Genomic DNA, 23,511 nt, shown 5'->3' on the forward strand with positions numbered 1-23,511 from the left:
GGTAACATTTGTACTTACCACGTTGTGTAGATTATTGACAGTTCAGTAGTTCCTGAAGAATTGCCACGGATCAGTAGGACCACCGGGCAAGAAACATGTTGACCACCACAGAAGAGCATAGCCAAGCTGAATCATAATATCAGCCAGCTGCCACTCTGTTTTATTTTTAATCAGGTGGAGAGCCACTCTTAATAAAATTCTATTTTTGGACTTTCCAACTTGTTTTAACCACACACTTGCACTCACATCTACACCACTAGGTCCCTCTCACACACACTGCATCATACGGCCAGGAACTAAAGATCTCCGCTAAAGAGCCCCTTTTAAGGGTGCCCGTCGGGCATTGCAGTGCCGGCCCGACGAGGAGCAGGTCCATATGATGAAGCATGACACCTAGCTTGCTGGGTGTGTGAGGACCCTAGTTCCGAATAGAGGAATTCCTCTTTCTTACGGTCTCTTCTCTACACCTTCACTCCCCCGTTTCTCTGAGGAACTGCATACTCTTTCTTTTTGATATGACTTATTCTAATGTAACCAGAGTCATGCAGAGTCTGATTCCACTTCTTCTAGCTCCATGATGATGTCATTAATATATTTCTCATAGGAATATGTCAAATAAGGCTGGCTTTAATGGTGCGTGTTGTAAGAGAGGAAACAATAACAGGTTGGAGTGTGAGGGTTGTCTGTGAGACCTAAGCATGTCAGGAAGTCTGGGGGTTGGTGCAGGCAGGAAGTTACATTTGTTGGGTACAGCATCACTGGGTTCAGGGGACAAGATGCAACAGAGCTGGGGGAAAATGAGAGGGTCATGATGTTCAAATTAAAGGGGCTGAATGTAGAGGTACTTGTGGAGATCAAAGGGTACAGAAAGTCTGGTTATGGCAGGAGGACATTGGTTAGCAGCATGCTGTCTAGGTATCAGGTAAAGTGCTAAAGAGCAAAGACAATTGCATATGCATATGCATTTCACACAAACATCTAAGCTGCCTTAGATTTATAAATGAATGATCAAACACTCACAGTAATTTCCTGAACACTACCATGAGAGAGATGCATTGAAACTAACGTTTATGTTTATCGTTGATTCTTTTTTTAAAGTGACATACTAACTCCAAATCAAAGGTTGCATTATAACTCTGTATAAAACATCAAAGGCATGCAAACAACATAAAACCAAGCCAAGACAACAACAAACTGACTCACAATGTCAGACATGTATACAAATTTTTCTGGGTCCCCAGAGCCGCAGGGTCTGATTTCTAACCCTCTTATGCATCAACAACCAATTAGAAAGCCAGTTGGAATGCACCCTGACATTAGCCCGTCGAGCAATCCTTTGCTGGCAGCATTTTCAGTTTACTATTAGTCCCAGATGAGTTCAGCAACACAATGGTAATTCAAGCAATCTTTCTTTTGTTTATGAATAACACACACAACGATAGCACTTAGCGGTGGAAACATGTAGTTCAAAATGTTCATTTTAAAATCCACACTCAGGTGCTTAAAATATATACACTGCCACATAGAATGAGTAGTCAAGCATGCAATGGTCAGCAAAAACAAGATAAACATTTCTAACATTGTTAGTGAGTTTCTAGCATCCTAAAACCCGAATGCAATTTCTAAACGCTATGCTAAAACTTAACTAAAACATTAAGGTGCCGATTCCGATCCTGTAAAACCCGGGTACGAATGGTCGTACGGAGCGTTTTTTCCGTCCGACTCGTACCCGGGAAAAACACCTTACAAAGTCGCAAGTACGATTCGCACGGAAATACCCTTTCCGTACGAGTTGTAAAAAACACCGACCGGCAAAAAAATACATACAAATCTGATTCTGGACGGCGCATACGCAACGTCCGGACGAAGTCAGGCAGCGTTCTACGGACCAGCAAGTACGATTCGTGCCGACGTCACTCCGCACGCAGCTTTTTTTACGGGAGCCAAAAACTGCTGGGAAATTGAGGACGACGCAAACAAGGAGCACCGGTACGCGACGGACAGCGATGGACCCCAACCTACGCGTCATCCCGGCCCTCATAGCCTACCACCTCATGTACAGAAACCGATGCAGACGCCACAGTAGGTCAGAACAACCCCCAGGGGCAAAGGGGGGGGGAGGGGGTGTGTGCAAGGGGCAGGAAACATAACTCACACCCCACAAAATACTAATACATCCTGCACATTAATTACCTCCATGGTCTGGTCACTTCGGGTGGCGTGTCCACCAATTCCACGTCCCGCCACAACGGAAGTGGACGTGGACGCGTACCCGTCACCACCACAATGGTGGTACGGGACGTACCCACGCCCCCCAGAGCGTGGGTACGGCCCGTACCACCATTGTAGTGGTGATGTAGGGGTACGCGTGTACGGACCGTACCCACGCACCCAGAGCGTGGGTACGGGCCATACCACGCGTACCCCTACGTCACCGCCACTATGGTGGTATGGCCCGTACCCACACCCCCAGAGTGCAGGTATAGGCCGTACCACGCGTACCCCTACGTCACCGCCACAATGGTGGTACGGGCCGTACCCACGCCCCCAGAGCATGGGTACGGGCCGTGCCACGCGTACCCCTACGTCACCGCCACAATGGTGGTGCGGCCCGTACCCACGCTCTCCAGAGCGTGGGTACGGGCCGTTCCACCATTGCAGTGGTGATGTAGGGGTACGCGTGTACGGAGCGAACCCACGCCCCCAGAGCGTAGGTACGGTCCGTACACGCATACCCCTACGTCACCACTACAATGGTGGTACAGCCCGTACCCACGCTCCCCAGAGCATGGGTACGGGCCGTACCACGCGTACCTCTACATCACCGCCACAATGGTGGTACGGCCCGTACCCACGGTCTCCAGAGCGTGGGTACGGGCCGTACCACCATTGCAGTGGTGATGTAGGGGTACGCGTGTACGGAGCGTACCCACGCCCCCAGAGCATGGGTACGGTCCGAACACGCGTACCCCTACGTCACCGCCATAATGGTGGTACGGGCCGTACCCACGCCCCCAGAGCGTGGGTACGGGCCGTACCACGCGTACCCCTACAGCCCCATTACATGATGGATACAAGGCATACACATGCCACGGATGTAGGTGTACGGCTTGGTGCAGCACATCAGCTGTAAATTGGGGTTGGTGTATGCCCAGGACAGCAGTGTACCCCAGCAAGGGCGCAAGTGGGTGGGTGGGTGATTGGGTGCAGAGGACTCCCAGCAGTGCCCAGACATATGAGGGGTGGGTGCCTATCACTCCCAGCAGTGCACAGACATATGAGGGGTGGGTGCCTATCACTCCCAGCAGTGCCCAGACATATGAGGGGTGGGTGCAGAGGACTCCCAGCAGTGCCCAGACATATGAGGGGTGGGTGCCTAACAATCCCAGCAGTGCCCAGACACATGAGGGGTGGATGCCTATCACTCCCAGCAGTGCCCAGACATCTGAGGGGTGGGTGCCTAACATTCCCAGCAGTGCCCAGACATATGAGGGGTGGGTGCCTAACACTCCCAGCAGTGCCCAGACATATGAGGGGTGGGTGCCTATCACTCCCAGCAGTGCCCAGACATATGAGGGGTGGGTGCCTAACACTCCCAGCAGTGCCCAGACATATGAGGGGTGGGTGCCTAACACTCCCAGCAGTGCCCAGACACATGAGGGGTGGGTGCCTACCACTCCCAGCGGTGCCCAGACACATGAGGGGTGGGTGCCTAACACTCCCAGCAGTGCCCAGACATATGAGGGGTGGGTGCCTATCACTGCCAGCAGTGCCCAGACATATGAGGGGTGGGTGCAGAGGACTCCCAGCAGTGGATAGTGCCATAACACATCACTGACAGCAGTGTCCCACTCCCAGGAGGAAGGAGGTCTTACCCACACTGCATGACACACCACATGTGGGTGTGAGGACAAATAACACATGCATACCCACCCCTGGCAGATGCAGCACAATACACACACTGAGATCATGCAACAAGACTGTATAGTCATGTCACTGCCTAACAAACTAAGAGAGCCAAAGAGAACACACACTGTCACTCACATCCCAGGACTGATAGGAATGTTCAGGTGCTGGGCTAGCCACCAAGATGTTGTCTATAATGGGAGGAATAGGGTGGAGTTCCCACAGATACAATGCCCACAATTGTGAGTCAGGTGTTCAAATACCCAGCAGAACAAGTACCATATGTGTACTAGGCTGGGATTACACACATGCATTGTGCGGAAAAGGGACCATTTATCCATGAAGGCATGACAAAATACTCTATACACAAGTACAGTGAGTACCAAGGATGGCACAGACGATGCAGCCGGACACATTGCTGAGCAGGCATGGCCAGAGTTGAAGGGATCCATCACCAACAAAGGACATGTAGACACAGGGCAACACAATAATTGTGCAACTCTCTGCAGGAGAGATGTCAGGTGCCACAGAGGAAGGAACACCCCTTGGGACAATGTCTCCAAACACAAAGAGCATACACGACAAAGAATCTTTGCAGAAATCGCGTGATGGCACGCAGAAACCAGGTTCCACCAGATGAGCAGCAGACCACAACATTTCCCTGAAACATAACACATGCCCACAACCCCAACTCCTGTAGCATCAGCATGAACATCAATACCTGAAATGCAAGACTTTTCCAAAGAAAAAGAAAATGCTTTCTTCAGCATGAAAATAATAACGTGTAAACAAGACTATTCACAAAGGCCAATGGCCAGTCCATATCAGCAGTCCTTGGGGGGGGGGACACATGGCCATGCGTCTCCCCTAGCTTGCCTGCACATCACAAGAGTGGTTCGTCGACTGGGTGGGGGGCATGCTGTGGGGAAGGACCAGGCACTGCAGGGACAGGAGGGGGAAGGGTATGTGTTGTGGGTGCAGGGACGGACGACTCCACCACAGGGGGTGGGGCAGCGCCAAAGGTGGAGGCGAGCTCAGCGCTGCACACTTCTGCCAGTTCTTCAAGCGTCTCCCCTGCACCCGGAGAAACAACAGGCCCCAAGGAGGGGGGGGGTTGGAGGGATGGGTTGCAGCACCACTGGGGGAGGTGGTGGACGGGCTGGGGGACTTAACTCCCCTACCCGTGGAGTGCCGTGACCGTTTGCGTCCAGGTGAACTAGTGGGGCTGAGGCCCAGCCCAGCAAAGTAGGCCTCCTTCTCCGAATCTGGGGCAGGGGAGCCAAGGGGAGTGACATCGGAGGGACTGGGGAGTGAGTCATGTGGATGAGGACTGTGGCTGCATGCCTGCCTGTGTGCCCCAGATCCAGTGGGTGTGCATGCAGCCCCTGAGTGTGCGTGTCAGGAGGTGTGCGCTTGCCCTTACGTGGGGGTGTGCTGCTTGTGTCTGGTGGGGTGCGTGTGTGTGGATGTCTTGGTGTGCTTGGGACAGGCATGGGTGTTGAACTTGTGGATGGGCCAGGGGTAGGGGGGGAGGCAGCTATGCAGGTGACTCGCTACTGCTGTCAGTGACGAGTCCAGGGACCTCAGCAACATCCGTTGGTCAGACATCGCTGATGACATGCCCTCCATGTACGACACCATCTGGGTCAGCAGTCTGGTGTGGCCATGGAGGACAGTCAGGATCGATGTCTGCCCAACTTGCAACTGCCGCTGAATGTCCACAGACTCGGCAGTGAGGGCAGCAGGGGGGACAGGGGCAGGGGGTGCGGTGCCTGGCACGAAGGAGACACGGTGTGGCCTAGCATGGACAGAAGGGACCCGAGCAAGTGGGAGGGCGGTGATGGGAATGGAGGGGGCGGCAAGAGATGTACTGCTGCTTTCAGCTCTGGGAGCAGCCTCCGCCCCCTCTGGGAGCTCAGCCTCAGACCCGTCTGCCTCGTAGTCTGTGTTGGTACTGGGCAGGTCCTCCGTCTCACTCCCCTCGCCCTCCGTGCCACTAGATTCCACCGACTCCACAGCAGTGGTGGCACCACTGCTCGATCCCTCCTCCACTTCCGTGCCGTCTGTGATGGGCCGTACTCACACGTGTACGGCCCATACACGCGTGAGTACGTGCTGTATCACTAGGCCCTACGGTACCCCCAACGATAGTGATAGGCACGTACTCACGCATGTACGGGCCGTACACGCGTGAGTACGTGCCGTATCACTAGGCCCTACGGTACCCCCAACGATACTGATAGGCACGTACTCACGTGTGTACGGGCCGTACACGCGTGAGTACGTGCCTATCACTAGGCCCTATGGTACCCCCAACGATAGTGATAGGCAAGTACTCACGCGTGTACGGCCCGTACACGCGTGAGTACGTGCCTATCACTAGGGCCTACGGTACCCCCAACGATAGTGATAGGCACGTACTAACGTGTGTACGGGCTGTACACGCGTGAGTACGTGCCGTATCACGAGGCCCCACGGTACCCCCAACGATAGTGATAGGCACGTACTCACACGTGTACGGGCCATACACGCGTGAGTACGTGCCTATCACTAGGCCCTACGGTACCCCCAACGATAGTGATAGGCACGTACTCACGCGTGTACGGGCCATACACGCGTGAGTACGTGCCTATCACTAGGCCCTACGGTACCCCCAACGATAGTGATAGGCACGTACTCACGTGTGTACGGGCCATACACGCATGAGTACGGGCCCTACACACGCCCTCAGAGCATGTGTACTGCGTTTCACAGCTTACACTGGTGATAGGAGGCGCACACGAAAGGAATGGAGGTGTCAGACTCGCACAAGGCTGTACATCAAGTCATTGTCAGTGCAGTCCTTCATGTGCAGGGCCTAGGTGTGTCAGGCAGTGATGTGGCACATGTCTCCTCATGTTGTGGCACAATAGATGTGTGATGAGCTGTTTACACATGTCATGTGTGATGGGGCACTACGTGGCACACTTCCCCTTCACACTTTGCACATGTGTGCATGTGCGACACATGTGTCAAGCACTGCATCACTGGTATGGCACAGTCAGCAACACCCGCAACTGTCCCCTGATGGCAGGTACACGGATAATTACACCTCACATGTGACTCCCAGTGTGCCACGATGTGACTATGTCATGTGTGTGTCATGTGTTCCCATGAGCTTTCCGTTGGTGTTCCGTCAACTCCATCTGCCGTTGCAGCTTCCAACATGTGTATGTGTGCATTTGTGCATGACACACATATACGCACACCATGCCACATGTGGACTCACACGTTACATGTGTCATGATGGTTCGAAGATGACTTCCTGACATGAGGCAATATCGGCGTTGTATCAATGTCTGTGACATCAGTTTTTGACATGGACCCCTTAATGGAAATGTGTGTCATCTGTCCATTTCCAGATAACATGTGACCTGTGCGTCTAGACTACCGCCAGCTGTCTGTATGAGATGACATCCTTCTAATGCTGATATGTGGATGTCTGTCACTCATGTAATGTGTCTGGCTTGTCACTTACACTGGCCAACAGCTATTTCATGGCATGTCACATCAACATTGCCATGCAACTATTGTGGCTGGCTCTTCGTACGAGTATCACCTGGCTGGCTCACGTGTCCTGGATGTATTGCACAGCACAGACTCTGTATTAAGCAGATGTGTATTAGCTGTTGAACATGTGCTCACCTCAGTGACATTGGTGTGGTAATGTACTCACTCTTCGTTATTCCTTCAAAATCTCTGCAGGGCACCGCCTCTCCCCAGACGAATGCCAGACCTGGATGCCATGCGTGAACATGACTGCATACGCAGATACTGATTCTCGCAAGAGTTGATAGAGGACTTGACCCGCCGGCTTGCACCACACCTCCAATCCACAACACAGGTATCCTACAGCTCTGACCCCCAAGGTGAAGGTGATGGCAGCCCTACATTTTTTTGCCACCGGCACATTTCAATTGACCATAGCTGATGTTGGTGGCATGTCCCAGACTATGTTCAGCCGTGTCCTGCATGATGTTATAGAAGCCATGTTGTTGCACCTGGATGAATTCATCCATTTTCCCACTCGTGAGCAGTTGACAGGTGTCAAGGGTGAGTTCTATGCCCTGGGAGGGATGCCTCATGTAATTGGGGCCATTGATGGGACACATGTGGCTTTGGTACCACCACAGGCACAGGAGGTACCCTATAGAAACCGAAAACATTACCACTCCATTAATGCCCTAGTGGTGTGTCTTGCTAACATGCTGATTTCCCATATCTGTGCATGTTTTCCAGGGTCCGCATACGATGCATACATCATGAGGCGTAGCAGGGTGCCAGAAATGATGCTGCAGCTGCACGCAGAACGAGCATGTCTTGTTGGTGGGTATACTCTGTTAGTCCTGTGTTCAGCTCTATCTTTGTATCTTACGGCATCTCCTGACCCACTTCTTCACATGATGTTTCCATGTAGGGGACTCTGGCTATCCCAACATGCCATGGCTGATGACGCCTCTCCGCAACCCCAGAACAGCTGCAGAACACTGGTACAACGACACCCATGGGCAGACGAGGCGCATGATTGAGAGGACATTTGGACTCCTGAAGAGCAGATTCCGGTGCCTCCATAAGACCGGCGGCGCCCTCCCATATGCCCCGGTGAAGGTCTGCAAAATCTTCATTGTGTGCTGCATGCTGCACAACATGGCAGTGGAGAAGGCCGTGACACTCATCCTTGATCCGGATGAGCAGGATAATCCACCCGTGGAGGATGAAGGGCTCGGGCACGGGGCAAGTGAGGATGAGGATGAGGACATCCGGAGTCAGCTTATCCGCAACTTCTTCTCATGATGGTGAGTCCCTGTGTCTGAGTGTGCACGCTTTGAGCCTTGTGTGGCATGTGTTGCAATGTGTGTGTCGAGCTGACTTGGAGGTGTGTTCTGATGTGTCATTCAAGTGATGATGTCATTCCACACATATTAGCTGGGACACTAAATTTGTTAAGGGCATGGTGACAACATCATTCCTGTAGAGTACATGTATATGTCTGTGGATTACTAGCTCTTCGCTGAATTGTTGTGTGTCTGTCCTCCCCAGGTTCTTGCGGCTGTCGTCTGCTCATGTCATCATTGCCCTCCTGCTATTCCTCATGAGTATTGCAACGTGTGCTGGATCAGAGTTACATGCACAGACATGGTGAAAAGTCATTTGGGGTAAGGAGTGCAGCAAGGCACTTTGTGGGTGGTACGTGTTTGTGATATGTGGGGACTGCTCCTGTGCATGTTGTGTTACCATGCATACATTTCGACTCACCATGGGCCACATGACGTGTTGCATGGCTCCCATGAATTGATGGTCACCCTTCCTGACAGTCATCTGTAATGGTGTGTGGATTCTGATGAAGGCATCAATGTGTGTATAACGTCTCCAAGCAACATACGGGATGCTAATGGTGGACATAGTGTGGGACATCCCCATATGAGGCTCAATGGGAATTGTAAACTCTCCGTGTGCAGCAAGGGGTGTTAGGCTCAACCCCTTCACTTGTGTGCCAGCTCAGTAGGATTTACACATCTGTGTGTTGAAGGGGGTGTCCAGTGTAGGTCACACATGGTCAGCCAAATGACCTGCGAGTCTGTTCCAATTGATGGATTTCCCTTAGTGTGAGGCTGAGTAATAAAGGTGTTTGTCACACTCCAAGGTGCCTCATCTCTGTCAATGCAGGTCTCTTGCCACTTTGCATGCGGCATGTCTGGCATAGTTGTGGAAGATTATGCATAGGAGTCCATGTGTAGTTTAGCAACATGCATGCAGTTGCTCATTGGTTAGGCTCCCTATTGGGCATGAAGTACATGGTCGTGTATGTTTTTTGGCATGTTGGTCCGCACAATGGGCCACCAACAGCTGCTGAGGGAGTGTCTCCTGTGCGCAGGTCGGCCTTCAGTTTCCTGATCCGGTGTCATGCTTCTTTGGTGATTGTGCATGCATTGTGTCTGGGTGTGCCATGTGACACTGGACACTCCTTACTTTACACACGCGCCTGTTGCAGTTGTCCTTCTGACATCCTAGTCTATGTGTGCAAATTCTGTCATTTTGCAAGGAGATGCCGCCTGCTGCTGCGGCCCCTGCAGCAAGGGCCAACAGAGTATCCAGATTTGGCAACACACACGCCTCCAGGATGCTCCTCACTTCCTCCCTCCACCCATTCATTTTGCTGTCATCAGCTTGTCTATGCCACTGTTGCCGCCACGCGGTGCCAAAGGCTGGACCATCAGCACATGCAAGGTGCACATTGCACCACCATCCTGTCCTTGCATTACCCACATCACACTACAGTCTGATGTCTCAGCCACACTCCGAGCTATGTCCATCCGCACATCTAACGCCTGCTGTCAGACATACCCTGGGCACACACACGCCACCTTTGCAGGCTGAGTGTGCAACTCCAACAGCCTACACTGCGCTGCCTCGCCTTCCAGGCCCTGTCACACCAACCAGGTCACGTCCCTAATACTCCCCTGCAAGGGCATGGGAGTGGGACTCAAGGCTTCAGCATGTAGTATGGTGTCATCATCTGGGACATGGCACAGGTATCATCTCTCAGCATGTCAATCTACAGAGTGTCCAGGACCCCCCTCTCCACCATCACATGCGCACAGCACCTCATCATCAGCTCGTATGCCATTGACAGCCAGGTGCTCCTCACCCTCAACAAAGACACAGACATTGGCAGTTCCATCATTCAAGTATGCATGAGATCTATTGATGAATGGCTGCACATGAGCCACCTGAGGCTGGACTTGTACAGGACTGAGGTGAACATCTGAGGATTGTCCCCTTCCAGCTGGGTCAAGTGCCTGTGTCCCACCCGCAAGAGCCCTGCACAAGCACCCAGTGGCCACACACACAAGATGGTGTGCATCATGTTTGGCTCGCTCACATTTGCCATGCTAGTCCACAGCATCTGTACCTCATGCTGCAACGCCCTCTGCATAATGCACATGATCCACAGATAGATCCACTCCAAGAAAAGACAGACCATCCCCCAGGTCCATGACAATATCCGTGTCAAATACTGCCCTGCCCTCTACGGAGCAAGTACATCCACACTCCCAGGAAACTTGTCCACATCCAGGGGCATCTGCACACCTCAGATTCAACACCCTTCGCCCCAGCCACCTCACCGTCCACCATGGATAGCTGCAATGGATCACTGTCTGATGCAGGGTGACCTCCACACTCCCCACCCACACTCAGGAGGCAGTCCACAACCCCGACCCCAACCAACCTTGTACGTCTGTCATCCTAGATCCCGTTGGGCCATCTCCGTGCATCCAACCTTGCCCTGGCCACCGTTCTTCACATTCACCGAACTCCAGCATACAGGAAATTGTTCTCCCACCTGGCCACACATACCTGGGCCTCCCTCCCCGGGAACCTCCACATGAGCCATGACCTCTACGCCTTGATGATGATCTCCCAAATAGGTCTCTCCGCACAGTTTAGCAAGCCCCCCCTCAGCAGCCAGAGGCCATCACAGGTGAGTGTTGTGCTCCATGCCTACATTGAATGATACCTTGTGACCCATGTGTGTCCTGTACCAGACTCTGATCCCAGGGTATGGATGGCTGGAGTTGGTTCAACACTCCGCCATAGTTTGACATTTCCACACACATATGTCGTTGAATGATGCAAAATGACAAGAACGTCTCATGTCCAAAGTGAAATATTTATTTACGGTGGGGTAAGTGGTTTGGTAGATGCAATTGTGTGCTGTACCGGGGGAATAGAATCCAAAGTTCACAGGGGGAGATGGTATCCTTGGCATTGGAAGTCATCAGAGTCCAGATCACAGTGTTGGTCATCATTGGTCAGACTGTGGCCAGCAAGTCCATGTGGCAGAGAATGTAATTGGATGAGGTGCTGCTGTTGCGCCAAAGGGCCAGGTGCCAGGCCAGGTGACCTGGGAGATGGGGATGGTCCGCTGACTCTCACGGTCTTTTCTGTGGACGACCCACCTTCCTCCGGGGACCCTCAGATGCAGGCCTTGACGATGCTGGGGACGCTCCGTCAGATGAATCCTCCTCCTCCACCCTCCCTGTGTCTGGTGCTGGTCTACGCCTGGTGGTACAGGGAGGGTTTGGCAGGCTTTGGGCGATCTGACGGAGTGATTGGCTCACGTCCCTGTGCACCGCCAGGAGCTCAGCCAGTCTTGCCTCCATCCGTCCTTGGTGTTGTTGATGACTGGCATGATGCTCGACCTGCAGGTTCTTAATGTCATCGAGGGTCCCCTGCATCTCGGAGAGTCTTGACACGACCTGGTTGATGCCTCTGGTGTTACGCCGGTATGAGTCCAGGATGTTGCGTATGTGTGACATACCGGGGTCCTGTGCTGGCTGATCAGGTTCGCGTCTCCGCCTGCCTCCACTCCCACCACCCCTGCCCACTTGAGCCTGGCCTGCCCTTGTGGGCACATCGGGTCTACGGGACCCCTGAGGGATGGCATTTGCAGGGTTGCCTGCCTCCTCCTGGGTGCCCGGAGAACCATGTCCCTCCTGGTCAGACTGGCTCTGTTGTTCAGTGTGAGCAGGGCTCCTGGGTGTGTCCTGGGATGTGGCAGGAATGGGGGTGGTGGTTGGCACAGATGTACCTGACGCAGGTGCTGCAGGGGCTTGGGCACCAGAGGGTCCAGGTTGGTGAGGGTCATCCACGGAGTGGTGAGAGTCGTCGCTGCCGGTGGGATCGTCTACACGCGGTGCCTGGGACTGAGATTCTTCCCCCCCCAGTGTTGGGGGGAGATCGACGACGTTGCCCTGTGTGTGAGAGAGAGACAATGTTAATGGTGTTTCATGCGACATCTATTTTTCATACATATTCAAGTTGAAACATTTCCTCCAGGTAGTTGGATGTGCCTAGCATTCCTCTCAATGTCCACTTGGGGATGGGTATGTTGCGGGGGACAGATTGGGATGTTCTCCTGAGTGTTTGACCTGTAGATGGTTTGCTCTGATGCTTATTTGGCTCTGGATCGGTCTTGTTGTGTCACATGTCCATTGTGGGAGTGTGAAAAACCGTTGCCCGCCCCGGGTGTGTGTGCTTGCGTTAGGGGGGGGGGTTGTGACCGGGCCTGCTGTTGTGTGTAGTGTGAGTTGTCATTGGGTCTCCCAGGTGATGTGTGTGTCCCCTCATGGTGCATGCTGGCATGACAGTGAGTGTGAGTTCCTGTGCTAGATACCTGTGCTTGTGGAGTTGGTGTTTGAGTGTACAGTGGTCCCAGGAGGGCCTTGTGCTGCATACAGCAGGGCCAAGTGTCATCTACCTTGTCAGTACTTTGCCAGTCCCTGTGCATGGTTATGTACCTATGCCATATGGGCTGAGGGCATTGGTGTCTGCGTCTCATTTTCACAATGTGTTGTGTGGGGCCCAGCCTCCCGGACATCCAGTCTTGTGTTTGTGGTTGTTGTAGGCTTGGACATGGCCTTGCCTTGATTTGTGAAGGGTGCATGGTGACGTTAGTGGCATGAGCATGGTTTTTGAGTGTGGTTGTTTGCAGTGTGTGCTTGGGGGAAGTTGGGTGCATTTGGTGTATATGTGGTGTGGACCCCATTGCCCCCATGTTACGTAAGTTGTTTGTGTACTCACCAGGCTCTGCGACTCCTTCGACTCCGTGTACTCCCACCGGCGGTAGCAGGGCCATCACCTTCTCCTCCCAGGAATGGTAGTGTACGGGTCTGAGGGGCGGCCCACCTCCAGTGATGTTAGTCTGGGCATATTCTTCATTCATTTTCCTCTTGACCGCCCTGCGCAGACCGTACCACCTGGCTTGGCATTCATGCCTGGTCCTTCGGATGGGCGCAACAGCATTCACCTTGTCGACAATCCTCTGCCACATGGCAGATTTTTGAGCTATGCTGGTCTGTCTGACCAATGTTCCAAACAGCTGTGGCTCGACTCTGATGACTTCGTTGACAAGGAGGTCCAGCTCCGCCGTTGTGAACTTTGGATTCTTGTCTGTGGGCATGGTGTGGGGTGTGGGTGTGGGTGTGGATGGTTGTGGGTGTGTGGGTGTGAATGTGACGGTGTGTGTGTGAATGTGAAGAGGGGGATGTTTGTGGAGGAGGTTGTGTGAAGGTGTGTGAGTGAAGGTGTAGTGGAGGTATGAGTGATATGGAGTAGTTTCTATGTGGAGTTGTTTGTCAGTGGGGTCTGGCAGCAGTGGGTCTGTTGCAAAGGCTCATGGGTTGTGTGTGTGGGCCCTTTTTATTGGTCCATTTTTGGGTGTGGCTGAGTTTGAATTTTGGTGGGTGTGTTATAAGTGGTGGTTGTGATTTGGGGCCTCTGTTTGCCTGTTTGGATGTGCCAGGTCAGTCATTGGGATGTATTTTGTCATATAGACGTGTTTTGTGGTGTTGTGCGAGTCGAATTGACCCTCCTTGTGCTGTTTTACAGTGTCCTGGTTCTGTAAGAGTCATTTTCGCGTAGGTACGATCCGTACATACGCGATGCTGTGTGAGGGTGCTGGGGTACAGTGTTGGAGTGCGGCGCGTACATGCGGTGGGGGTTCGGTGCGTACACGTGCGGTCCTGGGGTACGGCGCATACATGTGGAGGTACGGCACGTACATGGGGGGGACGGCGCGTACATGGGGGGAGGGGGGCATGTACATGGGGGGAGGGCGAGTACATGCGGTGGGGGTACAGTGCGTACACGTGCGGCCCTGGGGTATGGCGCGTACATGCGGAGGTACGGCGCGTACATGGGGGGGTAAGGCGCGTATATGCGGTGGGGGTACGGTGCGTACACGTGCGGCCCTGGGGTACGGCGCGTACATGCGGAGGTACGGCGCGTACATGGGGGTAAGGCGCGTACATGCGGTGGGGGTACGGTGCGTACACGTGCGGCCCTGGGGTACGGCGCGTACATGCAGAGGTACGGCGCGTACATGGGGGGGTAAGGCGTGTACATGCAGTGGGGGTACGGTGCGTACACGTGCTGCCCTGGGGTGTGGTGCGTACATGCGGAGGTACGGCGCATACATGCGGGGGTGATGCGCCTACAGGGGGGGTATGGTGCATACATGGAGGGGGGGTACAGCGCGTACAGGTGCGGGGCTGGGGTACAGTGCGGACAGGGGGGGTAAGGCAGGTACATGGGGGGGTACGGCACGTACATGGGGGGTACGGTGCGTACAGTTGCGGGGCTGGGGTACAGTGTGGACAGGGTGGTGTACGGTGCTGACATATTTGGGGGTGGGGGGGCTGTATGCCTCGTACACGGGTATGAGTTTACCCATGTATATGTGTGCTACTGCGTTGGCTCCGTACGGGACTTTTTACGTGCGATTGTGTATTCGGACGGACGGTCGGGATCGTACTTGCGCGCTCAGACTTGTGTTTTACGATTTGCACGTAACAATGTCCGGATCACTCTCGTACACTTTTCCCGACGATATTCGGCGTGAACACTTTCCGACGCACTCTCGTAGACTTTTCCCGACGCTATTCGTAAATATTTTTCACGGACGAATCGTACTTGCCCGTTTGAACGGTGCTTCTCCGATTTGTACGTAAACAAATACGGATACGGGTCGTACGCAAATTATTTTTACCGGATCGGAATCGGCACCTTTATAGCAAAACCTGCCTTGTGAGTTTCTTAGGACAGCTCATACTACAGACCTCTGAATATCTGACTGTGGTTATTCCGTATCAGAGTTCTTCTGTGGAATCAGGATCTGTGCCCTCGGTAAAGGACACCTTCTGCATGGCTTCTGGAACCAGTCTCTCGCTGAGAGCAGGGGCTTGACATTCTGGCGTGAACTCTAGCGATAACTCTGTGGCAAAGATGTCTCCTAATCAACGGTCAAATGCATTTTATGACATTATCTGATCACTGATTGTTCTCATATTTACAAAATAAACCAGATTTTGTAGACACTAAGCCTGCCGTCAGACTGAACTAACATGGCACAGCATGCGTCAACTTGATCCACATGTTGGCATTAGGCATTCATCTTTGCAGCCAATAAGCCTCCAATGCAAGGCTGGCACATTGAAATGGCTGAGTTCATTAGCATAAGCATAAAACATGCCAGTTTCCAGAGTTGTCGGCCACGGTGATATCAGCATTTTTGACTGGCCCCTAAGAACCACTCGCTTGTCATTAAGATCAAGAAAAGCAGAGAGCAAGCATGAAATGAAAACAGACTCAAGGAATTAGCACTGTCGGTGTTCACCACTAAATAAAGAGCAGTGTGAGATCTCAAGGTAAGTGCCTCTTAGAAAGACTTACCATACTGTGAAGTGAAAAATAGGGCCAACTATTAAAGCTGTTACCTTCGGAAGAGAGCAGTGTACTAGGATAGACCACCGTAGAAGTATAGCATAGGGGCACGTGATCAGATGCCACCCTCTGCCACCAATGTGGCTGCACTTCAAGTTGCATCTGATCCCCACTGTTTATTTTGTAGTATGCTCGTTTACAACCACAAGATAAGCTACTACCCCGTTTCCTGTTGCTTAACATTTTTTATGTGGCCAGGTATAAACAGTCCTGCAGGTAGAAATTTAATGGGCATAATTCGTGGGATTTGGAAGAATGACCACCTGCAAGCAAGTGATGGATGCACAAAAGCCACAAGTTTGATTTGTGATACTTGGTGAAATACCTCCCTTGATGATTATAATCTTATGCACTGTAATGAATGCCTTGGATTAGATACTTTTAGTAACTTTGTACCACTGCAGCTGTTATCGTATGGAGGACTCTGGGCCTGGAAGTGCCATGTAAGCAGGCATCCAGCTGCATATTTCAGTTTGAGTAAATTGGCTGAAAATACCAGTCAGAGTACACTGGTATAGTCTAACCTGGATTGTACTAGCAAAATGACAGATACAAAATGGTAGAAGCTTTTTTCTACCATGGTGTCTGCCTGGGGTGTCATTGAAATTCTCGAATCAAATATAACACATAGTATCCTGATAGTTGTCAATGGGGGTAGGACACGTATTCAGTATTGCTATCAGAGGTCTGCTTTCAGGTGAAAGCAGCAGAGAGCCTCCTAATCCCCAACAGGGTGAGCCGGAAAGGCACTGACATGATTGGCTTTGGTGCACATGCTTTGTATGCCTAATGCAGGTGTAGGCCCGGGGTATCCCAAAATTCAGGACACCCCAAAACTATATCTCAACTAAAATGCCTATTCACTGGATTGAAGATGGTGTTAAACCACAATTCTGTGAGGCAATGTATCCCTGCATTAAAGCACCTCCCAACACATAAAATATCAGTAAGTCATTCAGTGAAGTAAATGGGCCAACTTATAACTAAGTTATAGGTCAAAGAAATGTTAAAGGGTTTTATTGCAAAATTAACAAGTAAAGCGATGCAGCGTCAATGTCATGAAGGCTCTCATATAAAGGCAGGACAGAGGAATTGCAAAACCAGAAATTATTGTAAGTCACAAATGGGTAGCAAAATCAGGAGAGTAACAGACTGCATCCCTAGTAGAACAGGAAAGACTTCTGGTTGGTTGGCTCACACCCAAAATCCATGGGTTATGCATTATTTTTGCAAATGAAAATAACAGTAATTACAGTATCTCTGTGGTGTGAGTAAATGTATCATTTCATAAGCAAATCAGAGCACAATAACTTTAAATGTCAAATTGCCTTAGCATTTAATCACTATCCCGCTACACTTATATATAATTCTACCCTCTTTATGGTAATGCTGTCTGGAGCTGCTAGAACAAACAAGATACATTAAAAATAATGTGATATATGAAGGAATAAACAGGGCACAGTGAACCAGTGGACGAACCTTGGAGTTACTGCTGCAGTTTGTGATTGAGCCACTAAAGGTTAATCGAGAGCAGAATAAACAATGGCAGTCTTAATAAACACGTGCATTTCAGCTCAACTGTGTGCTGTTGAAATTGTGAGGAGAGATATACACGGGGCAAACATGAGTGACAAGGGAGACTTCCAACTTGGACAAGGAGGTTTTTGTACTAAATTGAGGCCTTGTTAGCAAAGATCAGATAAACACATTTCTATACATAAAGATAATTTGTTGCAAAAGTAGCAGTATAATATCAATGTGTGCATGTGTAATCGAGTGTGAAAATACATCCTGCACGTTGTTATTGAAGGACAAAATTGTGAATACATAAAAATAGTCATCATCATCATCATCAAATTTCTTTATTCGGTTTCAAATTCAAGAAAACCATAAAAGCACAATATGAAAACCAAGATAAAATAGCATTGTACAATAAATACAATCTCAAGGGCAAGCCAATGCCAGTTCAAGATACGACTATTATATACAAAGTGCATCTAAAATGTCAGACACCAATAATATTAAAGTAAAACTACTAAAAACAGTGCATGTGAGTCAACAGCCATGTCCGCGCCCTATTGGCTATACAAGTACGCAAGACCAAAAAATAATGTTTAGGGAGCGACCCAACTAATCACAGCTCGCCCTAAGTTTGATGGCGGATTTAAAAAAACTTAAAACATAAAATACGGTATTGCCCATCAGCATCTGGAGAAATATAAATGCAGGCCGAACTTGTTTAAAGTTGGCCTCTTTCAAGATGGGGATTAAATATGATTTTCTCGGGGTGACATAGAATGGACAAAACATGGTAAAATTAAGCATATCCTGCGGAAATGTACCATCGGAGCCGCAGGGTGGGAGAATATGCCCTCTGTTTGCACCCCTTGGGTAAGAAAGGAGTAGATAAAGCAAATCAAACCGTAACCTGGTCAGAAGGAATCTGTCGCAAGAGTTCGCTAAACCAAGTGTATACGGCTCCGCTTTCGCTGTAGACCTTAATATAACAAAGTGGTGAACACTTGGCTTCATGAGCTCCTTCTCCTCCCTTAATGTGGCCTGGCGCGTGCTAAACGCCAACTTCAGGATGGATGTGTCTGTTTTGCGGGTACCATCAGGATTAGATTACCAGATTTGTAAAAATTATTTTCATATATTTCAACCATGCTATCCTCAGTGCATGATACAGAACTAATTTAAGACAAAATCCTAAACTTACTACTTTTGGTATTCACAGAAGTTAGGATTTTGTCTTAAGTTTGTCTTAAATTTGTCTTAAGTCTGTCTTAAGTCTGTCTTAAGTCTGTCCTAAGTTTGTCTTAAGACAAACTTAAGACAAAATCCTAACTTCTGTGAATACCAAAAGTAGTAAGTTTAGGATTTTGTCTTAAGTTAGTTCTGTGAATCGGCCCCTGCGTGTTTTTCTGAAAATTACATAGGTTTTATATATGTATATCTCAAGGTCGATGGAAGAATAAATGGGTATATAACTGTCTAAATGGATGATTTGTTTTTGAAAAATTGATTGTATAACTAACTGATTAAGTGTATCTTAGTGAATACATGGCTTAGTGAGTAATGTTTAAATATGTAAACATCTGTATCAGTCTCTCACTTTGTGTATAAGTGGCTGCATGGGTTGGTGAGTAGCTACATGAGTGTCTATATAGGTTATTAGTTGGTTTTTTGAGTATCAGTATAAGTGTCTGATGTCTGTATGGTTCGGTGGGGGGGTATTACGTAGTGCATAGGTGCATGAATGAGTGACTCACTGTTTGTATGTGTTGAAGACAGCATGTGTGCAGGACTGTATGGGTGGATGAGTGTGTGCATGGGTGTGTTAGTGAGTGATAGACTGTCTCAATAGTGTCTTTATGAGTAACTACATATGTTTTAAACTAGTATATGTGACTATTGGTGTATATAAGTGAGTATATGTGAGAGTGAGAGATTTAAAGAGTTCCTGTATGAATAAGTATGTGTTTCTATACGTGATTGTTTAAAAGACTAAGTATGTGTAAGTTTCTGTAGAAGTAAGTGTGGTGGTGTGTGTATAACTGTATATGCAAGTAAATGGATGTTTGATTCTTTATTAGCATGAGTGACTATGTGTGTGAGTAACTCTATGGATGAGTGGCGTTGTGTAACAGGATGTATAGGTGTGTGAGTACATATGATGAGTGGGTACATGTATGAGTGACTGTATAGGACTGTTGGTGAATGAGTGGATGTGTATGTGGATCTTAGAATTACTGAATAGGTTGTTGTAACTGGTATTGGTATGTCCATTGTTTTGAACATTGTAGTTTCTATTATTGAATGTGTGTATCAAAGGTTATATTAGGGGAAGAGGACGTCTGCCACTCTATCACAAGGATGATGTCATCAGTGATGTCATTAGTGATGTCATTTGAGATGTCATCAGTGATGTCATGAGTGATGTCACTGACCATGTCATGAGTGATGTAATATGTGACTTCATCAGCAGTGCATTGCGGGCGCGCGAGTTATAGTTAGCTGAACAAACTGTAACGGGGGAATTTCAATGGTTTTGTACGAGTGAAAAGTCCAGCTAACTATAACGCCCCTGAAACCTATGGTTTTTTCAGTGAATTTCTAAGGTTTTTTAAATGCTAATTCCTAGCTATAACGTGCCTGAAACCTATGGTTTTTTCAGTGAATTTCAAAGGTTTTTTAAATGCTGATTTCTAACTATGCCTACAGAGATAGGACATGTGAAGAAAGAAGGAAAAACGCACAGAAAGAAAAAAAAGAAATGCAGAAAGAAGCAACAGAAGTCCTCAAAGACGAAGAAAAGTGCAGGAAGAAGGATAACGTGCAGAAAGAACAAACAGAAGAGCAGAAAGATGCCTTGTTGCTAAATCATCCTGTACCCTCAACTTTTTCAGACAGATACTGGTGGTAACTGAGTCTGACTAACCAGTCCTAGAGCCAGTGCTATGTTAAAAGACACTCAGAATACAGTGAAAACACCTACATACACTAGGGCACACTATGTGTTGGGGTCCCCCTGTGATTAGCATGACCTCCTCTGTAAGCCCCTAGTATATAATAGGGCAGGGGGTTAAAACTACCTCTTAAAACGCACCACAGGGCGTGTTTGAACACGTCACCTCATGCCCCGTCCCCTCCCTTCCCCACTGTGTAAACACACCCTGTAGCCGTTTTAAGTTGGGAGATTAAGTCCCCTTGAATCCTGAGGGTCCCTAGGGTCCAACTAGACCACTAGGTACCTCCAGTAAGCGCCACAGAGCTGCGTTGCAGAGAGGTGTAAAAAGTGGCACGGCCTGCACCACCTCTCTGCAACGCAGAGCAGTGGTGCTTACTGGAAGCACCTGGTGGGCTAGTTGGACCCCAGGGTCCCTCAGGAATGAAAGGGAATTATTTCCCCAAATTAAAAACGCGCCACAGGGCCTGTGGGCGTTCTGAGTTGAGAGATTAAGTCCCCTTGAATCCTGAGGGTCCCTAGGGTCAAACTAGCCCACTAGGTACCTCCAGTAAGCGCCACAGAGCTGCGTTGCATGAAGGTGTAAAAAGGGGTGTGGCCTCAGAACACCTGTCTGCAACGCAGCTCCCTGGCGCATACTAGAGATACCTGTTGGGCTAGTTGGCCCTCAGGGACCCTCAGTATTGAAGGGGAATTAATTCCGCAACTTACAACTGGCCAGGGGGCGCGTTTGCAGAGTGCTGCAAGGAGGGGGCGTGGCCTCCTGCGCGATGCCGGTCTTTTATTTATTTATTTTTAAGAAGGAGGGCTGTGTGGCCCCCTTTCTTTTTCTAATTTATTAGCCCTGGTAACCCCATCCCCCAGGGTCTGCACCCTAATTTTTTTTGTTGAAAAAAATTAATTTGGCCCTCCCAAGGCCTTAATCGGCCCCGGGGACCCCAACCACCAGGTCATGGCCTTTTATTTATTTTTTTATTCTTTAGGAGGGGGTGCTGTGTTGCCCCCCTCCTCAGGCCACTTATGGCCCCGGGGACCCCATCCCCCGGGGCCGGCCTTTGTTTTTTATTTAAAAAAAATATATATATATTTACAGAAACACCTAGGACATGCTGGACAAACCGTATGTACCTATCACCATGACGATTTGCGTGATATTCATTAAAAGGCGACTATGCATACAATGAATCCACGTAGAATGTATTCACACCGCTAGTGAAGCTCTGACATGTCTGACACCCTACCGTGCCTAATCCCGGCGCCCCCGCTGGTGGGTACTCTCCAAGTAGACACCCTTGTCGTTTATTTATACAAACATGGGTAGCTATTGACGGGCACATTTAATACACATGCACACCAAGCCATTCAAAGGGGATTCGACAAAAATTCGACCAAACTATGCAAGAAACCCCCTCACGGTTAATAAAACACACATCCACCGCCGGATGTGTAATACTTTTTATTTTACTCTCTGGAAAGGAGACAAACCTCACTGGAGAGTCACAGCGTGCTCCTGGCTGAGCCCAATGCAGTGTTACACCCACCAGTGCCCGCCGAGTGCCACACACCTCTGTGTTGTATTCCACCAGCTAGTGCGTATGCTATGACACTCTCTAGCCCATGTGCACTGTAACACCACCCCGTGAATATGCCATGCCACACTTGCCTTCGCACGGGTTATATTGCCCCATCTAACGTGCCTTCTTCGATGCCTATGTTATAAAGCACAGCGCTATGCCATACATATTACAATCTGGGATCCATATGCATATGCAATGTTACACTACCCAGCACATATTTAATATTACAACTTTAGAGACTACTTAGGTTACACAACACTGCCCGGTGCATATTACACTCCAAGGCGCATATCACATAGCAAGCGCTAGTGCCTGTGCTATCTCGCGCTCTCCAATGAATCTGTCACTGCGCACAATGTATTGCATATTATATTTCACGCCCAGTTCATTTTATATCACACTTTTTGGTGCATAGTTTATACCATATACTATATCTAGTTTTCATTTTCAATCGTGCTCTCAGGACTATGTTCTATATAACACTGCGTCCACCTACCCTTTTCACGGGCATTACATTTTGCGATGGGGGGTGGAGGGTCAGGGGATGTTTCTGCCAAGTGAGCCCGGAGTCACAGTCCCAAACGTCCTCTTCTTCCTGAATAAAAGTGAGATTATGCTGCATACTTGTTGATATTTTAAGTAGTTCGCACAGACACACATTTTAAAAACAACAAAGTTCCTAATACCCACCTTCTAAGGACAGTTAGCTTGCTGCCCCATCCACCTCCTCCCTATCCTCTGTTGTCTGAATGCATGGACTTGCCTCCTCCCTCCTGCCATGCATGGTCTGATGTGCTGCCACTGCCCTTCATTTAGCATGATGTACCAGTCCACTCATCCTGCCCTCCATTGCCCAATTCTATGGCCCATCATTGACCTCCTGCTTAGCCTCTGTGCTTTGCTTGCTGCCCCTATCCTCCTTCCCCCTGCCCTCCGATGTCTTTGTGCATGCCTCTGCTCCAACCTGTTTGACCACCATGTTCCATGGACCTGCCACTCCTATCTACTCTGAGTGTTCTGTTGAGCTGCCACTCCCCTACCACCTGCCTAGCATTGTCAGATGACTGTAACCTGTCCCTGCTACCTCCACCCTGCCTGTCCACATGCCATGCCCCTATCCCCTTCCTCCTGTCCTCCATGGTCCATTTTATTGCCACACCCTGCTGCCCTCCCTGGTCTGTTGTGCTGCAACTGCTCCTCCTGCCTGCCCCGCACGGTCTGTTGTGAGGCCCCTTC

This window comes from Triturus cristatus, chromosome 3_1 (genome assembly GCF_964204655.1).
Source record: "Triturus cristatus chromosome 3_1, aTriCri1.1, whole genome shotgun sequence".
In the NCBI taxonomy this organism is placed as follows: Eukaryota; Metazoa; Chordata; class Amphibia; order Caudata; family Salamandridae; genus Triturus; species Triturus cristatus.